We start from the raw sequence: 22,842 nt of genomic DNA, 5'->3' as shown, positions 1-22,842 counted from the left end.
ACTGATGGGAGAAACTCTCCCATCAAGGTAGCTTCTGCCTCTCAGGGAAGTGGCGTACAGACATCTACAGGAGAGCGCTCTCCTGTAGGACTTAGCTTGTCTTCACCAGACCCACTAAATCGACACCACTGCACTGATCGCAGTAATGCCCATTTAGCCGGTAATGTAGATATGGCTTCATTTATCAGCAAAGCCGGGCAGTCAATCCATCTACAGAAATATCTACAATTACAATCGAGTCTGCACCACTTAGTCCCTCCTACAGCTTTAACTACTGATATGTTGAACATTTAAGAGAACATCAGACAGTGTGCATTCTGAATACAGTCAACCACCAAAATTTCAGAATACTAGTCACACAACTTCCCAATCTTCTCGTGAAGGGGGGAAAAAAAAATCAGGTCTTTCTCACAGTAGCAGATGCTTAAGGAGCAGAAAATATTAAATATTTCAAAGGTTTTTATTAACCCCCCCCCCCATGCTACGTTTGTGCATATTTGCAGTAAGGATCTAAAATCTGGGCTTTAAATTAGAAAAAGCAGGGATGGTCCTAAACACTTGTTGAATCTGTATGCCTCCCTTCCACCACCCAAACATACATGACCCAAAAAGGAAGCAGGGCACAGATGCCAACTTTCCAAAGTTCCAGGGGGTGCTTGACCCCTGGCTCTACCCCAGACCCTGCCCCCACCCCTTCCCCCAAGGCCTCGCCCCACCCCACCTTTTATTGCCCCCAGTCCACCCCGCCCCGCCTCTTCCCGCCCAGTTCTACCCCCTCCTCAGAGTGCACTGCATCCTCACTACTCCCCCAGTGAATTGCAGCAGGTGGGTGGCGTGGGGAGGTGCTGATCCGCAGGGCCTGCTGGTGGGTGGGAGGTGCTGGGGGTGGGGGGTGTTCAGCAACCACCATTTTTCCCCCACGGGTGCTCCAGCCCCAGAGCACCCACAGAGTCGGTGCCTATGAAGCAGGGCTTGACTATATCTGTTTTAATTCTTGCAAGTGGCCTCACAGGACCTCAGGTCCCACCCCTTGGAAAAATGGTAAAATCTAGCCTAACCTCCCCCTTAAATTGCATAATTTGGCTGGTTAGTTTGCCCCACATCTCACCTTCCCCTTCTAAAGTAACACTACATTTGGGCACTGCCTTTTCCTCTTTCAACATCTATACCAGTAAGGTTTCAGGGAGAAAGAAAGCATCTTTACAGATCTGCAACAGGTAAAGAGAACCCAGCCATGTAAGACAAGGTCCTTCAGGTGATGTCCAACTCAGGTAAGGACGATACCATCTCAAACTCCCACATCATCTTGCCCAGTTTTCTGAGGGGTTTTCTCATGCCTACCCACAGTAGTTTGGAAAAAATAAAGACCTCTGCACACATGGGAGTGGCAGCCTAAAACACAATCCACAATGCCCAGGGGACTCAAAAGAAGCAGCATCACTTATCAAAGCAAGTGTAGCATTCATAAACATATGGCAGCAAGACAACCTCGCCCCAAATTCTGAATTTCATACAGGCCCAAGGGATACAAGTTCTCTGAATTAAACCGAGAGGGGGGGTAACCTCCGAGACCAGAGGTCCAAAGGTCCTCCCCACATTCCCGAAGAACAGGGACATCCCCAAACACAACTGCCAGGGGAGGGATTTCAAGCCAAGGACTTCTCCAAAGGTGGCCTGCGATATACAGGAGATAGATGACCACGATGGTCCCTTCCGGCGCTGGACTCTAGGAAGCTGTGAGTCTCCTGAAGCACCCCCTGACCTACAGCCAACCCCTCCCCGCAACTCCACCTGGCTGGGCGGGGCGCAGCCCCGCACTCCCCCACACCAGGCTGCCGCAATACTCCTCCCAGCCAGGGACCCCCGCTCTGCTGAGGGGGGTCCGCCATGGGCCCGGACCCCAGCGCACAGCCGGGGCAGCCTGCCGGCAGGGAAAGCCAGCCTCCCCGGGGGGGCAAGGGGCGACCCCCTCCTGCGGGCAGCCAGCGAGAGGCGGTGGCGGGCTCAGAAGCTCCGTGTGAGAGGGAGCTGGACCAAGAGACCCCACCCCACTGGAGAGGGGGGCCTGGGCCAGACCCGGCAAGTGGGGGGTCCCCCCCCATCCCTCGCAGGGAGAAGCCGCGGGGTCCGGGGCTCCCAGCCGCTCAGGAGTGACAGGGACCCGGACCCCTGGGAAGCCCCGGCGCGGTCCCAGGGGCGGGGGGACAGTCCTGACCCGCCCCTTACCTGGGGCGGACACCCGGCTCCTGGCCCCGCTCCGCCGCGGCTCGGGGCGGCTCCCCTCCCAGAGGGGCTCCCGTGCATTGGGGTTCCGCTGCGCGCTCCCGCCGCGGGGCACTTCCGGCCGCGCGCCGCCCCCTCCCGTCACGCTCACGCCGCACAACCGCCCAGGGCGCGGAGGCGGGCCCGCTTCCGGGTCACGTGCCGCGCTCCGGTCAATCGTAATGCAGCTGCTGGAATGGGCGGGGCCTGGCGCGGGCTCGGGAGAACCGCGGAAAGAGGCGAGACGGAGGTGAGGCGGGGAGGGGCGGTGCGGGGATAGGTGGGGGAGGGGCGGGGTTGGGATGGCAGGGGGAGGGGTGGTGTTGGGATGGGATGGGAGGGGGAAGGGGAGGTTTGGTGCTGGGATAGGTGAGGGAGGCTGGGGTTGGGATGGCAGGGGGAGGGGTGGTGTTGGGATGGGAGGGGGAAGGGGAGGTTTGGTGCTGGGATAGGTGAGGGAGGCTGGGGTTGGGATGGCAGGGGGAGGGGTGGTGTTGGGATGGGAGGGGGAAGGGGAGGTTTGGTGCTGGGATAGGTGAGGGAGGCTGGGGTTGGGATGGCAGGGGGAGGGGTGGTGTTGGGATGGGAGGGGGAAGGGGAGGTTTGCTGCCGGGATAGGTGAGGGAGGCTGGGGTTGGGATGGCAGGGGGAGGGGTGGGGTTGGGATAGGTGGGGGAGGGGTGGGGTTGGGATGGGAGGGGGAAGGGGAGGTTTGGTGCTGGGATAGGTGGGGGAGGGGTGGGGTTGGGATGGGAGGGGGAAGGGGAGGTTTGGTGCTGGGATAGGTGAGGGAGGCTGGGGTTGGGATGGCAGGGGGAGGGGTGGGGTTGGGATAGGTGGGGGAGGGGTGGTGTTGGGATGGGAGGGGGAAGGGGAGGTTTGGTGCTGGGATGGGAGGGTTGGGAGGCTGGTGTTGGGATGGCAGGGGAAGGGTTGGGGGGGGGTGCTGGAATGACAGGGGCAGGGCTTGTGTTGGGAGGGGGTGTGGAAGGGTTGGTATTGGTATGGGAGGATTGTATAGGGAGGTGGCTGAGGGAGGGCTGCTGTTGGGAAAGGAAGGAGTTGGCAAGAAGAAGGAGGGGAAGGTGGTTTTTGGCTCCATCATGCTAGAGATTAAAATCCAGAGATACTTCACCATCCGAGATCTCAAGGAGTGCAACACAAACGCTCCCTCAGAGGAAGAAAAATGTGCTCGGGAGGGAGGGCAGAGAAAGATGGCAGCAGTACCACTGCTCAGTATAGCAGCCAACTGCCCATCAGGAATGGACACAGAGGGATCAAACACTCAATAAGCTGTGAGGCCTTGTCTTGGGCCAATGCTGGATGCTACTGACATGCATTCAGAGTTTCTCTGTCTCTCTCTCTCGTACATCGTAAGATGACAATAAAGTATATTTTATTTGAATTGGGGTAGTAAGAGGATAGGGATGGATGGGTGATGGGATGGGAGGAGATGGTTTTGTTGTGAGAGGACAGAGTTGCTAAAGGTCCAAAGTGCTCTCTCTTTTTAGGAGTGCCATCCTCACCTAATGAATCAGATAAGCAGCCAAAGAGCAGCTTGCAAAGTTTTTCAATGCAGTCTACAACTGCCTGCATATTTAATCTAAAGAAGTAGCCTATGGAGATAGTTGTCAGCATGTCACACTGGCTTAAACAGAGCATCGCCGGCCTTGTGGAGACTTCAGGTATGTCTGCACTCCAGCTGGGATCAAGTCTTCCAGACTGAGTAGACTCAGGCTAGCTGCTAAAAATATTAGTGTGGACGTTGCAGCTTGGGCAGCAGCTTAGGCTCTCAAGCCCACCCAACCGTTGGGGTGCTGGTGACTAGCCCCACTCTTCATCAGAGCTGCAACATCCACACTGCTATTTTTACATGCTAACGTGACCCTTAACCACATCTATCCTCTATTTATTGGACACAGGTGAAGGGGAAATCTACACTTGTAAAGTAATCCAGGCATGTCAAAGAATATTGTTTGATATATTTATTTGAATCAGTATGCGCTGTGACGAGTATAATGTGCATGGTTACCATGGGTATTATAGGGTGTATTTTTGCCTCAGTACTTTGGTAAGGAATTTTACACATCAATTTAGAGGAGAATAAGTTCCTTTGTATTATTATTTGCATTGCACCAACTGTATCCCAGATGCTTTACAGACAGTAAGACAATGAATTCCCTGCCTCAGAGTGGTTAAAATCATAGATAACATTCAAACAGATGGAGGCTTATTTATCTCCAACTGTTCTCTCTTGTCATATGTTTAGATTGTGAGTTCCTTGTGGCAGGGACTGTATTTCTTATAGGTACATACAATATCTAGCACAATGGGAACCTGACTGGGTGCTTTTTGTGCTACAGCAATAATTATTATTAACAATATCCTGTGTGAGTGAGCAGTAAAAGTTTTCTCATTTTTTTTTAATTAAAGGAAGAGTAAGATATATAGACGTTTTATAAATGTAAATAAACTAAAATCTGGGGAGAATGTCAATGGGTATGAAGGAACTTAGAAATCATGGTGATGAACATGATAGGTAAGTTAGATTTGCTAGTGGTGAAATGAGTTGACCAAAAGAAGTAGGTTTTAAGTAAGGATTTGAAGGCAAGATTGGGTGGCACATCGGTTCAGGGAGGATGTCCCGGGTAGAGGAGGCAAAATGAGAAGAGACAATATATTGAGCCTGATTCTCCACTGCCTTACTCTCCCCACCCAGTGTTGTCATTTACACTTGCAGAAAATGGCATGAAATTTCAGCACCTGTGTGAGTGGAGAATTCTGATTTGGCAATGTTCTACACCCCTTTGGCCCTCACTTTGGACAAGTGCAAATGACTACAGAAGGAGCCAGTAAGTGGAGAATCAAGTCCTTTGGCTTCAATAGGCGTGCCACCCAGTCATACCAGTTCTCAGTTTGGGCCATTGTGTTTAATACAGAACTCCTTGCATGCAGAGTTTAATGATAATGTTCCATGAATGCCCTTCTGTCTCATTCCAGTTTCTCTTCGTTAGCTGGGATCATCTGGAATTATCCCTTATAGTGGAATACTGGCAATACTGAGTATTGTTTGGGTGGATCAATGCTGCATCCTCAGAAAACTTCCTTCCATATTTCCGTTTCTTGCATTAGTTTATTGCTGTCGCTGACATATGTTAAAAGCCATTATTAGTTTTTGGTTTGTGGAGCCTGAGATTTTGTAACAGCTCATATGACATTTTGAAGAGAGCATATTCATACCAAGGGCTTCCACCTGGAAAGTTCGGAAACAACTGTCCTTCCAGGTGTTAAATTCTTGAGTGCCACATATAGGTATTGGAGTTTTCCTGACATTCTTGGCTTGGATCTAAACTTCATTCTGAAGCTCCAGCTCAGGCAAAAATTCCATTGATGTCTGTAGGGGTTTGCCAACATAAGGGCTTCAGGATTCATCCCTGTTTGACTTTGAATCACAGATACTTGTTTTACTGATATAAACAATTTTTTGCCACTGTTTCCACTGAAGATTATACAAGTTAGGAAGAATGAGTTTGTAATCATCCTTGCCTTGAGTATCATCAGTGTAGTTGTCAGCTAAACAGCAACTGCAAAACCTTTATAATTGAGGAAGTTTGATTTGCAGAGGCTAGTTGTAGTTTGTGGCACCGGCAGTTAGAAAAATAGTGCAAGATTCTTTCCTCTGCTGAGAGCTGCTCAGTGCAAGGGATAGCAGGGTGTGGGAGCCAGTTACAACTCCCTGATTCTCTGCCCTGCACAACTCCAGCCCCAACCCTGGCATAGGGTAGAATGACCATGGGGCTGCTCTGACCTATGCTAGCTGGCAACAATTCCTAAGGTACTACAGGACATCTGAGAAGTGAAGGAACACAGCTAGCTGTGATCCGTCTACATTCCCAGGATGTCCTTTACACTGGAGTAGGGGTGTGGGTGAGGGGGTGTTGGCTACACCTTCACAGAGTTTCCCTCCACTCACAGAGGGTATTCACAACTGGCCATGTGTGGTCAATGTTCTGCAGTACCTGAGTGGCACAAAGAGGGTGGATCAGGGGAGAGAATCAAGCCCATCACTTTTTATTTATTAATCTAGCAAAAGTCATAGCCTGATTCTGATCCCATATACAGGATAATTTAATTAACACGGCTGTAAGTCAAGGAAGTTACACTGGTATAGAACTGGTGAGATCAGAATGAGGCGGATTGATAAAGAATACATTGGGATGCCATTTATTTTTTAGCAGAATCACTTTTCACAATAGAACTGTGCTGCATGTGGGTATGAAGCTTTGATGCCCTTTGTTTTCAGAGTATTAGATCTTACATTTAAAAGCACACCTCCCATGTGCAGAGTTTATCAGCCAGTTTATTCTCAGATACCCTGACGGAAGAGACACACACACAGTGTGTTCACTCACGCAGACTTTTGTTCTTTCTTACTTTGTTGTTCTCTCAATGTAAAACAACACAAAAATCTGTTTCGTCTTTGTGCATGGAGAAGCATAATAAAGATGGACTACAAGCCGTCAGGAACAGTATTCCTGATAATGTCATGGCAAACCTGGTGGCTGAACTTTGTGACTTTGTCCTCACCCATAATTATTTCACATTTGGGGACAATGTATACCTTCAAATCAGCGGCACTGCTATGGGTACCCGCATGGCCCCACAGCATGCCAACATTTTTATGGCTGACTTAGAACAACGCTTCCTCAGCTCTCGTCCCCTAACGCCCCTACTCTACTTGCGCTATATTGATGACATCTTCATCATCTGGACCCCTGGAAAAGAGGCCCTTGAGGAATTCCACCATGATTTCAACAATTTCCATCCCACCATCAACCTCAGCCTGGACCAGTCCACACAAGAGATCCACTTCCTGGACACTACAGTGCTAATAAGCGATGGTCACATAAACACCACCCTATACCGGAAACCTACTGACCGCTATTCCTACCTACATGCCTCCAGCTTTCACCCAGACCACACCACACGATCCACTGTCTACAGCCAAGCTCTACGATACAACCGCATTTGCTCCAACCCTTCAGACAGAGACCAACACCTACAAGATCTCTATCAAGCATTCGTACAACTACAATACCCACTTGCTGAAGTGAAGAAACAAATTGACAGAGCCAGAAGAGTACCCAGAAGTCACCTACTACAGGACAGGCCCAACAAAGATAACAACAAAACGCCACTAGCCATCACCTTCAGCCCCCAACTAAAACCTCTCCAACGCATCATCAAGGATCTACAACCTATCCTGAAGGATGACCCATCACTCTCACAGATCTTGGGAGACAGACCAATCCTTGCTATATAGACAGCCCCCCAAATACTCACGAGCAACCATACACCACACAACAAAAACACTAACCCAGGAACCTATCCTTGCAACAAAGCCCGTTGCCAACTGTGTCCACATATCTATTCAGAGGACACCATCATAGAGCCTCTCCGCTCTCCTGCTGGTAATAGCTCATCTTAAGTGATCACTCTCCTTACAGTGTATATGATAACACCCATTTTTTCATGTTCTGTGTGTATATAAAACTCCTCACTGTATTTTCCACTGAATGCATCCAATGAAGTGAGCTGTAGCTCACAAAAGCTTATGCTCAAATAAATTGGTTAGTCTCTAAGGTGCCACTAGTACTCCTTTTCTTTTTACCAACCACACTGTAAAGATGATTTTGGACCTTTAAAAAGTTGGGATTGGCTCTGTCATGCTCTACGAACTTCAGGATTCAAAAAACCCAGGAGGAGTAAACTGCAATAGTGGCTACATGTGGAAAACAACTCATAGTATATGAAATATAACTGTTTTTGGCCTCTGAGGAGTTAATGGCAGTTTGATTTCCTCAGCCATTTCCTCTTTGCTACAGACAGCAGAAGACATCACAGTGAAACAGACTTTCAACGGAAAATCAGCTTCAGCTTCAGCTAAAGTGGAGATTTGTGACAGGATAAAACCCCAAGGTAATTTGTAAAAAGAAGATTCTTAATGACCTCTCCCAGCTTGTGAGGCAAGGGATTTCACATTCCAAGTGGTTTAAGAATCTTGCACCTGCAGGACAGCGTAGTAATCAGTAGCATGATAAATTTAGGGCTGGATCTTGCAACCTCACATGAGCTATCTTTACTCATGCTTGCAGTCCCACTGAGCCTGATCTTAACCCCCTTGCTCAGGGCCTGATCCTGATCCCATTGAAGCCAAATATCGTTTTGCTATCGATTTCCATGAAAATGGGGCTTGCTTAGGAAAAACTCCTATAGAAGGCAGGGAGAATTTTTCCTCAGTAACAGTGGACAGACAATATTGAGAATGTGGCTTACTGAGTTAATTGGTACGATTCAGTTGAGTAAGGGTTGTAGGATGGAGATTTGAACCAGTATGGAAAATGTTGCATGCTGGGAGAGGATCAAATCTCAATTGTGTCACTTATTCAGAAGTCTCCACAATAAGGAACTCAAATTAAATTTTCCAGATCACATTATTGATATATGTATCAGTTAATAACATGAGTAACTGGATGTGATAGCAACCAGACATCTAATATGAGGTGATGAATATTTCAAAATGAAGCCTTGTCAATGCAAAATACATTAAGAAATCTCAGAGTATCTTTTTCTGTATATATAGTGTCTAATTAAACTGATTTATTCTCTTACAAAGAGACAACGTCAATATCCTCTTCTAGAAATAAAAACCATAGCTTGTTATGCATTAAAAAGAGACCTGCATATTTGGCTTTAATGTCATTATTTATGTTTAATGCAGGTTTCTCTTTTTAATTTTATAAACAGGTATTGCAAATATTGTGAGGCACGGAGACCTTTTATCCAATTAAACCTAGTAGGACTTTTTTCCAAGCACTGTATTTTACACAAGATAGATTTTTGGATCTAAATTTAGTTAGTTTCTTTCATTGTATTAGTCACGGTCTCATTACAATACTTCAGAGTTACTCTGACAGTGGCTGAAAGCCTGTGTGATGTATACAACTCTTTTTAAAAGTCAAAAGGAAGCAATAGCTTTCACTGCACCTGCAACAATAACACTCTGGACTATGATATTATTAAATCTCCCAGTCTAAGGATTGGTCAATACTTGACTGGGGAAGCTCCCCTGAAAACCCAGATGCTGCAGGAAGTGATTGTGGTGATTAAGTAAATGATGTGCTTTTCTCTAAGTCATTTCTGAATCATTGTCCCAACAAGGTTTCAAGAAAGCACCATACTCCCAACTATGCAGCCTTCTGCATGAGCTATGAATCCAAGTACCAGTAAGCTGTAGTCCTTAAATATCCTATGGCACTTTTTCCAAGAGTAAAAGTGTTAACCCATGTGAATTGAGCAAATTCAAGTTTGTATTGTTATATTTTGCATACTTAAATTCTTCCTGTAAATTCGCTTTGGTGTAGATTCTTCCCCTCATAAGCTTGTGTAATGTGTTGTGCACTGTTAATCAGCAGTTGCATTTCACCCCAGAGGTGACAGCCCTTCAGCAGTGGGTAAAGTAGTTCCTTTCCGTAGTTTTTCCAATTAGTAAAGTTGATAAAGGGATTCAAGTAGCCGAAAGGTGCTACATAAATATAGTACCATTGTGACATGATTTCTATTCATCTTAGATCATTCAGTTGTTCAAAGTAGTACTGGAGAAACAACCTGCATGGTAATCTTCTGGACTTCAGAACATCTTTACTACAGAGGGGGCATTTACCAGTAATGCTGTTCAGTGTTCATATGTTCATTTACACAGTATTCTTCTATAGAAACAACATGTTTCTTTTGGTGGGGAAGCCAATATACCAACAAACAACTTCTCATTTCCCTTTGACTAAAATGATTAAAAAGTATGATATACTTTAGGTTTGATGATTATGAAAAATGATTTAAAAATGAATGTACCTTGTACTACAACAGTATAGTATAACAGCTCCTCTAATGTCCCTATATTCTCAATCAACTGTAGCCTACAGTTAAAGGCTTGTCAAAAGGAGTTGAAATTAATTTTTCATGACAACCCTAACTGCTAGAAGCTAATTATGTGAGTATAAATTACTAGTGCTCGTCCTGCTTATACAGGCCTTATTCATCCTACTAATTAGCTCAGATAATGACTGAATACTTAAATGCCTATAGAAACAAAATATATATCTTCTAAGTGACATCCCTTATTTTCTGCTTTATTCCTCTGATGTATGTCCTGCTACTATATTGAGATGCCATTAAAACTCAGGGATGATATTCCTTTAAAAAAGCATGGAATGGATTATTGAACTTCTATGTAACAGTCCTCAGCCTCCATGTGGCATGGAAATAAAAAATAATTTGAGTACAGAAGGACTCTCTCTCTCTTTCCAGTCCTGAACTTTAATGCTTTCCAGATTTCTGTGACGGATTTCTTTCTTTTTTTTTTTTTTTTTTTTTTTGCATAAACATAAAAAATGTAAAGCACAAAAGCATAAAATTCTACATTAAAATACTATTGAAGGAGGAACAATTAACAAGAGCCAAGAAATTCTCAGTAAGGACTTATTAAACCATAAATGATTCTTAGCCCAGGGCTAGCGCATAATGTTACACACAACATACAATGTGATTCTTAGGCACCAAAGGAGGAATCAAGAACCTTCATTCTAGATAATATGTCTGTATTTTGCATTGAATAGGGTTCCATATTTGATTTAGTGAGGGCAGTAAGTTTTATTAGGAAACAAATTAATACCCAAGTTAACTAGAACAGAAATATGCTGACAAGTTATTTCAAACAACACTTTAAATTGAAGTAGAGGTGCCCAATCTTTGCAAACCTGAGGACTGCTGATGGGGTTCACCTAACTTGTATGCACTGTACTGTGTAGGGCCAGTTCTTTAGCTGGTGTAATTCAGCATAGCATCATTGACTTCAATGGAGCTACATTGATTTACAGCAGCTGAGGATCTGACTTTATATGTTAACAATTTTTTTCAAAAATAAATGCCAGTAAACCTAAATTTGTCTGATTTGTAGAACAACAGATCTGGCCTTGCAGATTTTGTCCTATCCCTGGGATTAACATTTTAGGACTGCCCAGCATTCCTGGGCGTCTTTGGCCATTCTTTGATCAACCCAAGTTTAAAGTCTTGATGCTAACCCTGGGCCAGAATCCAATCTCAGTTTTAGCCCATTGACATTACTCCAGATTTACACAAGTATAACTGAGGCCAGAATCTGTCCCCATGTATCTGTACTGAAGACTGCCAACAAATTCCTTTAAGGGGGTGCTGTCTGTTCACCAAATGGAAAAAAATGTGCCCAAGACACGTCTGTACCTGTTAAGAGGCTTGAGAACTATGATTTTACTTTAATCATACAATAACCTTTGTACAACTTTGGGATCATGTTTATTAGGTAGCTTTACACAAGCTTTTAGGGGACAATTAATGAAAATTTTACATTTCTGATTGTAAACTGCTCAAATCTATTCAGACCTGAAATTCATCCTCAAACCAGATTTTGTGAAGGACAACACTGGAAACTTTGGCTTCATTTTTCTGATCAGACTATTAATACCGGAACATTAATGCATCTGAACTGTCACATACAGCTACATTCCTTTCATAATCCAAAGCCAAGCATCTGAACACACAAGACCTGTCTTTCTGCTGCCTTGCATCTTTTGTAGTCTTTTATATCTGTAGAAAGTGGGTGTAAAATGCTACCAAATCAAAATTACACTTTGTACTGGTGAAAATGACATAGAAAATGCAAGACAGTCGGGAATTGGGGCCATAATGTATGCATGAAGCTCTACAGACTGATCCAAAGTTCATTAAAATCAGGCCAGAAAATGCAAATGTAGTCCAGAAGGGGTTAATTAATGTGCAGCATCCAAACACTTCCATATTAGTGAGTGTGCTAGATTTTCAGTCAGTTTTACTTGCTGTAATCTGTGTTTACACCTCATTCTCATGTGCTGGTATCTTCTGACAATCAAATCAGCATTACTTTTCCGATCAAAAATGAGTGAAAGCGTACCTCTCTTCAAAAGTGGAATAATGGCTCAGGAAGGAGAATCTAGAGGTCTTCAACACTAGCTGATAAAGCTGAACCCAGCACAGTAGTGACCAAAAATCATTACCAATAGATGTTTGGTGGCACATAGCAAATGCTGGTCTCGGGCTGCTTCCCATGGGAAGCTTAGTGGGGATATGAATAGGGGCAGATATTCCAGGCATACTGGATGGCTCAGAAGCACGTACATAGTTGGGAAATGGCAAAAGAGGCAGATAGGTAGATCCATATTTTAAAAGATGGATTTTTTCTTTATATGTGCATTAACCCCCGAAGTTACTCCCTTGTAAATTCAGAAAGGGTCTTTAAATAAAACAAGCCTGAGAGCTTATTGTAGAGTGGAGGCAGCTGTCACTTCCCTGCAAAGTGTGTCCTCACATGCACTTTGGAAACCAAATTTTTGCCAATGTGGCATAAGACATGCAGGCAGATGCTAAATGCATCCATGCAAACCCACCTTTTTCACTTTCTCTTTGCAAAGCCTAAACCATGTCCATCTCCCCAACTTGATGCAATCCCACCTTTTTAAATTTCTCTTTGCAGAGCCTAAGCAGTATGACCACTTGCTGCTGCATCTCTCTTTTGATTAGCTCGTGAAGAATGCTTTGCTTGAATCAGCTGGGGATCATCAGAGTCCTCCAGACAAAAGACTCAGCAGTGATTGTGGTTTACTTAAAACTTCTCAGGGGATTTTTTGCAGAGGTTTCAATTCAGCAGGAAATTGATATAAATTCAGTTGAATTTTTTTAAAAATGAGTTTGTATTTTATTCATCTGTGGCTGATATTAGCATAGATGGGCCTGAGCTATCATGTTCCAGTATGATCTTTCTTATATTGTGGCGGGAAGGGGTGCAGACCCAGTGTTTTGGTTCTGCCCATTACAAAAATAGGGTCCATTTGCAAAATGCAAACTTCCGTAAAGATCAGGGCTGTTCAGATTTGAGAGTATGCCTCACACTCATCTTAGCTATTTAGTTGACATTGAGTTGATATTTACAATTCTTTCCAGAATGCTTTGTTCAGGGAGACTCCTAGTTCTTACTAACTTCTTCACTATATGAATAAATCATATTCAAGTTCTCACACTCTGTGCTTTCAAGCATCATCTTGCTGCAAACTTTGTTTAAAAAAAATAAAAGGCCAATACGCTACATTGCATGAAAGTTAAAAGTAAAAGCATAACATTTTGGAAGAAACAGAAAAGTAAAACATTTTGGAAGAAACAAAAGTAAAACAATAACATTTTGGAAGAAACAGAAAAACCTTAGGATTTGAAAACTGAAATATGGAGAATTTTTTGGCAATGGAAATAAAAAGTTTGAGCCTCTTGTCTATAGCTGGGACTCTTTTCTGCATCCCCAAAAATCATCTGTATACATTAAAATATAAACATTTTATAAATTCTTGAATCTGTATTGGTCATGCATTCTTATTACAATTCCAGCATGCGTATCCTGACACAACCTCAGTTATGCTACTGTGTTTTGGTTAAATGAGAATGAGATTTATTTCCTAGCTGTGGGAAACAAACTCTTCTCTACCTCCAGAGCTTGCCAAGTTGATTTAAAGCTGTCTGCATTCTCATGCGGTTATTGCACATGCAACAAGTTCACTGTACCTCATGATTGAACTGTTGATCCTTGAGACAGCTATCACATGGCACAGGTGAACTTTCTTGTAATTACTGGGTCTTGTTTCCCCGTAGCAGGTATAAATTAAAAGGAATGTGTCCCGTCAATTCACAGAAGCTCCAAGTGTAAAAACAAGTAGATGTGATTGATGTGTTTTTGCCCTTAATTGCTGTACCTACAACCTACCGCATCAGTTTCACCAATTTCTTTCTTCCTCCTCCAGTAGAGAAATCCCCAAGCTGCAGAATAAGCTCTTTCCTTCACCTCCTCAGCTCACCTCCTCTTGCGAGAGCTGATAGCAAGAAGGCCAAGCAAAGGCAATTGTAATAAATCTTTGGCTGTAAAGACTTCAGTCATAAGCAGGCACCACATGGCCTCATGGGCATCAAGGTCACAAACTGGGGATGGGGGTGGGCAGGGCAATAGACAGTGTGAGATTTCTCTCCAAGAGACCGTCCCCTTACCACCTGAGCTAAAAATATGCCTCTACTGGCTGTAGGGTTAATAGTAAGGCTTATTATTTACAGACCGGCCACTAGAGGGTGCAACACATTTCATGCAGTAAAGGGCCATGCAGTGCTTCAAGTGTGGGGTGCGGGGAGAGAGGGAAGGGAAAGTGCTGCAAGGGGTCCGAGACCCAGCAAAAAAAATTTACTGGGAGCCAGGTTGCTAAGGGGCACACTTTAAGCACTGTCTTACTGAAGCTGCTGCTCCCAGATTATGACAGACCCTCACTTTTTTCAGACCGGCACCGGACCATGCTGCACAAATACACCAACCTGAACATTACAGACTAATTCATATCTGTCCCTTCTTTTCTATCTACATATCTCTATCTTCTATCTCGCCAAGGAGAATTCCAACAACCATGCTGCTCTTCCCCTGCAGATTTGGAGGGGTAGCTCCCAGATCACAGTCATGCTCTGCAACAGCTACTACAGTTGATGTGAAATGCATTCTCCCAGACCCATGAGGTGCTCCCAGCTGGACAGCAAGACGTATGAGGTGACACTGTCCCTCTGGCTACTACTATGCAATATGGACCAGTCCATCAGTGAAGTGGTTATGGGCTGGGTTCTGGTTCAAACCTAGCCTAGGACAGTAGTGGCTGGAAGTTTGTTACCATCACAAAAACTACAAATGCAACTGACACCTTAGCAGTCTCAGCAGAGGCAAAGGATTGAATGGGCTCTGGAAACTGAGCAACGCTCTCTGCTCTCAGGTCAGAATTAAAGCATATTGGCATGGCATAGTGGGGGAAGTTTACACTGCTACTGCCTGTTCTGTGGATAAATATAGGCCTTCAGTTTCCAAGCACTGCCACCTGTAACCAAAACTCAATATACTTCAAATTACCTAACAAAATACAGCAGCTGTTTAACAGTGGGCAAAAACACTCTGCTATACCTCTCTAGAAAAGGAAGTAAGGACTAACATCTTCAGCTGAGGCATTTTGTGGAGGCAGGATGATAATTATGCAAGTTGGAATTTGCCCAGGACACCATGGCTAACTACCCTGTACTTGCAAAAAGTATGATGGGATCTCTGATGAACCTCAGAGTGGTCAGTTTTGCATCTCCTCTGACTATATGAGCAATTCCCAGTGGATTAGAGCAAAGCCAGAAAGGTGCATTGCACATCTTTTTATAACAGAGCACTGCTTCCATTTTCTGGCAGGTGCTGCCCACGCCTAGCTCAATGAGCACTTTTTCCACAACGAATGCTAGCCTCGCCTTGCTGACTGATTAGCCTGAGTGGGCAGGATGCCCACTCTTTCCTATGGAATAGCTATGAAGCAACAGGAAGCACTCTCTTCCTTCCATGGTCTCAGCTTGCTGCCTCCACAGCAACCCCTGCCTTTGCTGGCAAGATATCCCAACCAAATTCCAGTGCAAGCAATTACACTCTGCCTGCCTGAAAATTCCTTTGTGGTTTCAGATGGATAGAGTCATCTTACTACTTCCCTCTCATGAGCTGTTGTGTAGTGCTGTTAAACAACTGCCATTTTTCATCCCAGGAGTGGATGCATTTCAATTGCGGGAGAAGTGATCACCATATAATATTTTTACATTGGTGATGATTATGGCACATAAGCATGCTGGGCACTTATATTAGTTAGTTTGTAAAGTGCTATGGCACCTTTTGGCTTGGAAGGAGCTATGTTAATGCAAGATATTTTCTTAATTTTCATTACTAACACGATATGTGCTTACAATTTTTGTTTGTTTTTTTTAAATCCCAATTGTGACACTTGTACATCTCTGGCCCCTATAGCTATGGACATTTTCCCTTACTGACTAAGAGAAAATGGAGTCTTCACCCACCCTTTTACAAACTCTAAACATTGCTATTAGGTGAGAAACATGCATGTTCCTTACGCAGGACAATTCTTAGCACCATGCTGCAGGAGGCAGTATTGAGGCAGCGTAGTCTAATAGACTGAACACCAGACTAGGAGCCTGCAATATTCATTCTGGTTCTGACAATGACTCCCTCTGTGGCCTCACTTAGCATTCAACAACTCAGCTTCCCCATCTGTAAAATGAGGATAGTGTTTACCTTTCTATTTCACAGGGTGTTGTCCCAATTATTTAATATTTGTACAGCACTTCTAAGATATAAAATGCTAAGTATTATTACAATAGGCACATACATATGGCAAAGAGGGCATTACTGTGTTTGCCATTAGCATCTTCTCTATATCGAGACTCATGGTCACATTCTGCTCTGGATGTACACCTGTATAACCAAGAGGAGAATTTGCCAGCTGTTCCTGTAAGGCTCATTTGCATTAACATAAGAACGTAAGAATGGCCCTACTGGGTCAGACCAAAGGTCTGTCTAGCCCAGTATCCTGTCTTCCGAAAATGGCCAGTGCCAGGTGCCCCAGAGGGAATGAACAGAACAGGTAATGATCAAGTGATCCAATCAAGTGATTCCCAGCTTCTGGCAAACAGAGGCTAGGGACACCATTCCTGCCCATCCTGGCTAATAGCCATTGATGGACCTAACCTCCATTGTAAGGGAGCTTTTTTGTTTCCTGCTTCATTTGTATTGATTTACATCAAATCATAGACATGCATGGTGCCTAGAGGTGCATAAAAACACACGGCCCTTCCCTGTGAAGATTACAATAAAAAATGAATAAATGCACAGTAGAAAGAACAGCGGATGCCAATTAGCAAGGGAATCCAGGCCAGGGAGTATGCTTTTCCAAAGACCTGATTGAACATGCATTAGTAACTCATCATCTGTAACTGGACAGAGTTAAGTTGTTTTTTTTTTTAAGAAGTAGATAGCAATGCCTGGTGGATAAGCACAGAAACACGTTATAGGAGAAATGCATTTTAAGGAGGGATTTGAATGAAGACAGAAAGGTGTATTTGTTCAGAAAGACTTCTTCCGTAAAGATTTACACCAGATAAAATAACTCAGACTCTTTTACACCAAACGTTACTTCCTGAGGAATGAGAGTATAAGAAATAAAGCAGCTTTTCCTAGAGTATATTTTTATTATTATTATTAAAGAGTGCCCTTACACACAGCGCCTGGAGTGACATTAGCAAACTCTGGCTGCACTTTCATTACAGGATTACCTACAGAAAATCCCCTGCCATTATCAGACACGCTGACAAAACCAGAAATGTGTGCTTCGTCCAAAGAGGAAAAATGTAATTAACTCCCATCCATCTAAGTAAGGAGGTGAACTTCATAACTGAGAGCTTTTGTAGCTTTCCACTGTGTGTTAACTGTCTGCCTGCATTGAAACTGAGCCAGGGATGAATCCAGTATCAGTTGTGCTTAAGCAGGAGTTTCAGCTGAAACTTACATCCATCTCAATCAATTAACAAAAGAGTTTCCCTGAAGATAAAGTAATTGTTTCAACTTGTATTTCTGTGACTATGTTCAGTTTGGTAATTTATACCTAAATCGTAATAAGATTTACACTGCTACTTCAATTAAGATTCTTCTCAACGACTCTTAATTTTAGGACTAGCTCAGGATGTGCAGTAATTTATACCTGATCCTGGTCCAAGTGGCATCAATGAGAGCTTTGCCATAAATTTCAATGGGAATAAGCTCTACCCTTGCTCACCTTCTCTCCTCACTGCTCAGCCTCTATTATCAACAGTACATAAGGCCCAAACTACCAAACCCATTGAAGCTGACGAGATTATTCATACAAGTAAAAGGTTTGCAGAATCAATCCATAGTCTGATCCTGCAGACCATGCACATGCAAGATTTCCATTTATTTCAATGGGAGCTGTGCACTCATCATTACTGCAGTTGTGTGTGGAAAGCAGGTACATGCACATGAATATGTCTAAACAAAGGGTATGCTGCAGATTTTGTTTTCTCACTGCGTGATATTGAATGGAAGAGTAATTTTATTAACTAAAAGTCTAGGGTGGGATTTTCAAAAGCAGTTAGCATTGGCCTAATTACTCCCACTGACCGCAGATTCAGGGAACAGATTTAGGCCAATATTTGAAAATCCCATCCCAAATTACTACACAAGGGTTTTATTCTAACCCCAATCTTTATGCAAGCTTCCCATCACCAGTGGGAAATCCACTGTTGGTAGAGGAGCCTAAAGGAGCCTAGCTTTGTAATGTTGACCCACAGGCAATAATAAAAATGTTATTGGCTCTTGCCCAGAATGGGTTAACACCCATGGTCTACGTGATGCTGGAGCTCTTGGCCTCCAGTAGAAACCAACAGAGATCAGTGAGAACCGTCTGAAGATTTGTAATGCAAACTCTTAATCCGGCAATTAAATTTAATCAGTTATCTTATTCCTCAGTTATCGGAAGAAATTGAATTTGTTATTATTACTCTTTATATGCTAAAACATAGGTCAAGCAGCCGGAGCACAGACCTAGAAGCCAGGAACTGAAATCCAATATTAGCACTGCTGATTATTTACACCGTGGGCATGTCTACAATTGAAATGCTACAGCTGTAGCGTTTCAGTATAGACACTCCCTATGCTGATGGGAGGCGTTCAGGTAGGTGAACCTTCCGTCGACCTAGCACTGTCTACACCAGGGGTTAGCTCGGCTTAACTACGTCATTCAGAAGTGTAGATTTTTCATGCCTGAGTGATGTAGATAGGTTGACCTAACTTTTTAGAGTATACCAGGCCTGTCACTTAACCTCTCAGTTTATCCATCTATAGGAAGGGGATAATATTTTTTTACCTAATCCTCAGGGATCTTGTGAGGATTCATGAATTAATGGTTTACTGGAATGGAATGGGTTACCTGGAGGAGGTGGTGGAATGGGTTACCTAGGGACATGGTGGAATCTCCATCCTTAGAGGTTTTTAAGGCCAGACTTGACAAAGCCCTGCTGGGATGATTTAGTTGGGGTTGGTCCTGCTTTGAGCAGGGGGTTGGACTAGATGACCTCCTGAGGTCTCTTCCAACCCTAGTATTGTATGATTCTATGGTTGTAGAGCACTATGGAGAAATAAAGCTCTCTATAACTACTTAGTATTATTACTAATAATAGACTTGCCACCTTTCTAATTGCTGGTAACTGGACCCCGAGGCCTGCCCCTGCTCCACCTCTTCCCCGAGGCCCTGCCCCTTCTCTACCTCTTCCCTCGAGACTCCACCCCCATTGCATGCACTCCTCCCCTTGTTGATTGCTGGATCATCTCAAGGAGCCTGCCTGCAGTTAGGAGGCAGCCTCGGCTGAGCAGGGGCTAGGGCAGGTTAATAAACTGGGATCTCATAATGCCCTGCAGTCACCTGACTTTTGATTCAAGTTCCATTTTGGGTGGTCAGGTCCCCTTTTCGACCAGACTTTCCAGTCAAAAACTGGGCACCTGGCAACCCTAAATGGCACCCGGACAGAGAAGCCAAAACCCGGACTGTCTCAGTAAAACCCAGACAGGTGGCAACCATAACTAATAGACATATCTCCATATCTGCCATGGCTAAACATAAAGAAATATATTAACACTACTAATAGTGTTATTGGATGTATAGAATGTGTCTCGGTTTATTGCTATGACGACTGTCTTCCCTTAAACATTCCTTGATACTGCCAGAATATCTGCTAATTCAGAGAGAAAGGTTAATTAAACGTATCCACCTATTAAAGCAAGGTGCAAACACTGCTCTGTGGCCCAAAGCTAGTCTTCTAAACTGTCATTGTTGAAACCCAGCCATAGTTGGAAACAGAAGCTAGTCCTTAAGCAAAATAGTTTCCGATGAAACTCATTTCTGCAACAAACACAAAAGGCTTTCCCCTAAGATTAATAGTTTCATCTTGTATTTGTCTAACTGAACCCAGTTTCTGCAAGAAACATTCCTATTGGTATTTGTATGTTGAAAGAGCCAAGATATTTTAAAAACTTTCCTTATGGTGCTATGATTAGCACACGAAGATGGAATGCTGGGGGAAATTTTTACCTTGCCTACCTTCCAAACACCACGTTAGATAATTAATATAATTTAAGATAATGAGATCATTCATTTTTCAACATCTATTCTGTTTGTTTACTTTGTGCCTTTTATTCAACTTGCACAATGAAAACAGACCAGTCAATTCACTTTCATTTATTCTCTGTTTCTTCTCAATTTCAAAAAGAAAAGGAGGACTTGTGGCACCTTGGAGACTAAAACAAATTTATTTGAGCATAAGCTTTCGTGAGCTACAGCTCACTTCATCGGATGCATTCAGTGGATCCACTGAATGCATCCGATGAAGTGAGCTGTAGCTCACGAAAGCTTATGCTCAAATAAATTTGTTAGTGCATCCGATGAAGTGAGCTGTAGCTCACGAAAGCTTATGCTCAAATAAAGATGTTAGTCTCTAAGGTGCCACAAGTCCTCCTTTTTGCGAATACAGACTAACACGGCTGCTACTCTGAAACTTCTCAATTTCACTTTCTGTTTTTGATGCACTAACAATGCAGTGTTGCATTTGCATTCTTAATTCTGCAGGGAGAGTTCAAGGACCCTTTCTACAAGCCTTGCACGATGAATACTTTGGCTTACCTTCTCTGAGCAAAGATGTGGCTGTACCTCAGTTTCTTGCTCACTCTCTGACAGGGGAAAAGGGGTCTCTTTTATATCCTTTTCCCCGCGTGCACTGCTGGCATGTCTACAATTCCCATCACTTCTAGGAACTACTATCCCCAGAATGTGCTGAAACAATATAACAAGACCGTTCAGGACCTATTTAAAAACATTAACTAGTAATGGGATGAGCTACATGAGTAAAGATTACTCGAGTTTTCACTGTACGTTTTTAAAATAAATTTGAGGCTTAAAGTGAAGTGACATGATGTCGTCTTAGTCATAGAAGCTTGTAGGTTATCTACTCCCGAACTCTCTTCCCCAAAAGATGAGAATATCCATAAGTCCCACTGCCTCCAGGATAAAAATGTGAGCCCCATCTCTTTGCCAGAGCTTTATCCACCTAATAATAATAATAAATTAAACACTCTTCCTTCTCATTCAGACTGTCCATGGGCAATTTTCTCAAATTCATTCATTACTCAAAGATATTTGCGGAATAGTTTCTGTGAATATATTTCTTAATCTATAGACTCTTCATGCATAGCTCTTTGTTGACAACTGAATATTCACATTCTAGCTGTTCTCATTAGTTTTTATCAGGCACATTGGCCACATATTGTTTCAATTTCTGGATTAGATGAGTAACTCAGACCTGGGTTTCTGTCAGAATACTCACATTTATGATTCCCAAGTTTCCTTTGCACAAATATTCTCAAGTGTTTGATTAAAATTTGCAGTTTCCACAAACATTCCTGCTGGTAAACTTGATTGCTAGATTGCTCATAGCAACTGTACACAAAGGGAGCATAGTGAATATTCATGGACTTTTTTAAAAGTTATTTATTCAGCTTTATTTGCATCTGATCGAAAATCCACTAAAGTCAGAAGGAGTCTTTCCATTGACTTCAATGGGCTTTGGATCAGGCCATTAAATACCATCTGCCAGTAATGAGTATTAGATAATAGAGCCCATCATCTCCAAAAGACAGAACCTCTAACCACTGTTAGATGCACATCTCTGTAGAACTGCCTTGCGTACTGTCATCATTTGGCATCAGACCATTTTCTAGATTCTGATTCAACACTGAAATCTGTGAAAAGACTCCCCTGGACTTGATAGGTTCAAGTACTGTACCGGGGTCCAGTGATTTTCTCACCCAAAGGTGAGTGCTGTTGACTGAGCCATAATGATGCATGCAGAATATGCTCATTGTTAAAATTTGAAAGACCAGGTAAAACCATTCAGAAAAAAAAAAGACAGTGGGTTAGTTATGTTAACTCAAAGGAGGAGACAGAATAGCATTAGCTTTCTGATGTAACTTCCCCTCACCAGAACTGAATGAACCATTTGAATGCTGCTTGGCTTTACCTAACCTCCTATACATGAGATAAAATACACTTGCACTTCTGCATTATATTCGTAATATGGTGAGTTCCTTTTGAATTGCCTATATACCATGGAATGCCAACCCTTAAAAGAACATCTCTGAATGCTGCCACCACACAGGATTTAAATTGCATTCAGTGGTGAAGAAGCTATACTTTTTGTTTATTTTTCTGATTTACTTACAATTAGTTTAGCAGGTTGTTTACAAATCCTTGCTCTGTATGTGTGATGTTATATACAGCTTTTTGGGGGGAAGTCAAGAGGTAGTTTGGCTTGTATTGGTGTCCTGTAGGCAGTGATGAGCTGCCAAAAGCTGAAGAACTAGTTCCATCAGTCGCTCCGGGTCTTCAACGGCACTGAAGGACCTGCCGCCGAAGTTCCGCCAAAGACCGGGAGCGAGTGAAGGACCCGCCGCCGAAGACCTGGAGCACCGCTGGGTGAGTAAAAATTAAAAAGGGATTCTCA

The 22,842-nt window shown here is 43.5% G+C and overlaps 2 protein-coding genes across 5 annotated transcripts in view; one reads left to right on the top strand and one right to left on the bottom strand.

Annotated features, from left to right (window-relative positions):
* Positions 1–22,842, bottom strand: part of RALB (RAS like proto-oncogene B) — an 80,095-nt gene that overhangs the window by 50,410 nt on the left and 6,843 nt on the right. Inside the window, exon 1 of one of the 3 annotated variants that reach the window (XM_084643218.1) lies at positions 2,227–2,405. The exons of 1 other annotated variant lie outside the window; for it this stretch is intronic. The gene's annotated coding sequence lies outside the window, so the exon portion shown is untranslated. Of the gene's footprint in view, positions 1–2,226; positions 2,406–22,842 lie in introns of those variants that run through there. One more of the 3 variants, XM_084643216.1, reaches the window with a different exon arrangement.
* The window catches only part of LOC311528327, an 80,819-nt gene continuing 60,443 nt past the window's right edge, over positions 2,467–22,842 (top strand). The window contains exons 1-2 of one of the 2 annotated variants that reach the window (XM_084643208.1): positions 2,467–2,512; positions 3,774–3,947. The gene's annotated coding sequence lies outside the window, so the exon portion shown is untranslated. Of the gene's footprint in view, positions 2,513–3,299; positions 3,636–3,773; positions 3,948–22,842 lie in introns of those variants that run through there. The other variant, XM_084643209.1, reaches the window with a different exon arrangement.

This window comes from Lepidochelys olivacea, assembly GCF_965140295.1.
Source record: "Lepidochelys olivacea isolate rLepOli2 genome assembly, chromosome: 11".
In the NCBI taxonomy this organism is placed as follows: Eukaryota; Metazoa; Chordata; order Testudines; family Cheloniidae; genus Lepidochelys; species Lepidochelys olivacea.
The sequence above is the reverse complement of the archived record's forward strand: the minus strand, read 5'-3'. Positions and strand labels throughout refer to the sequence as shown.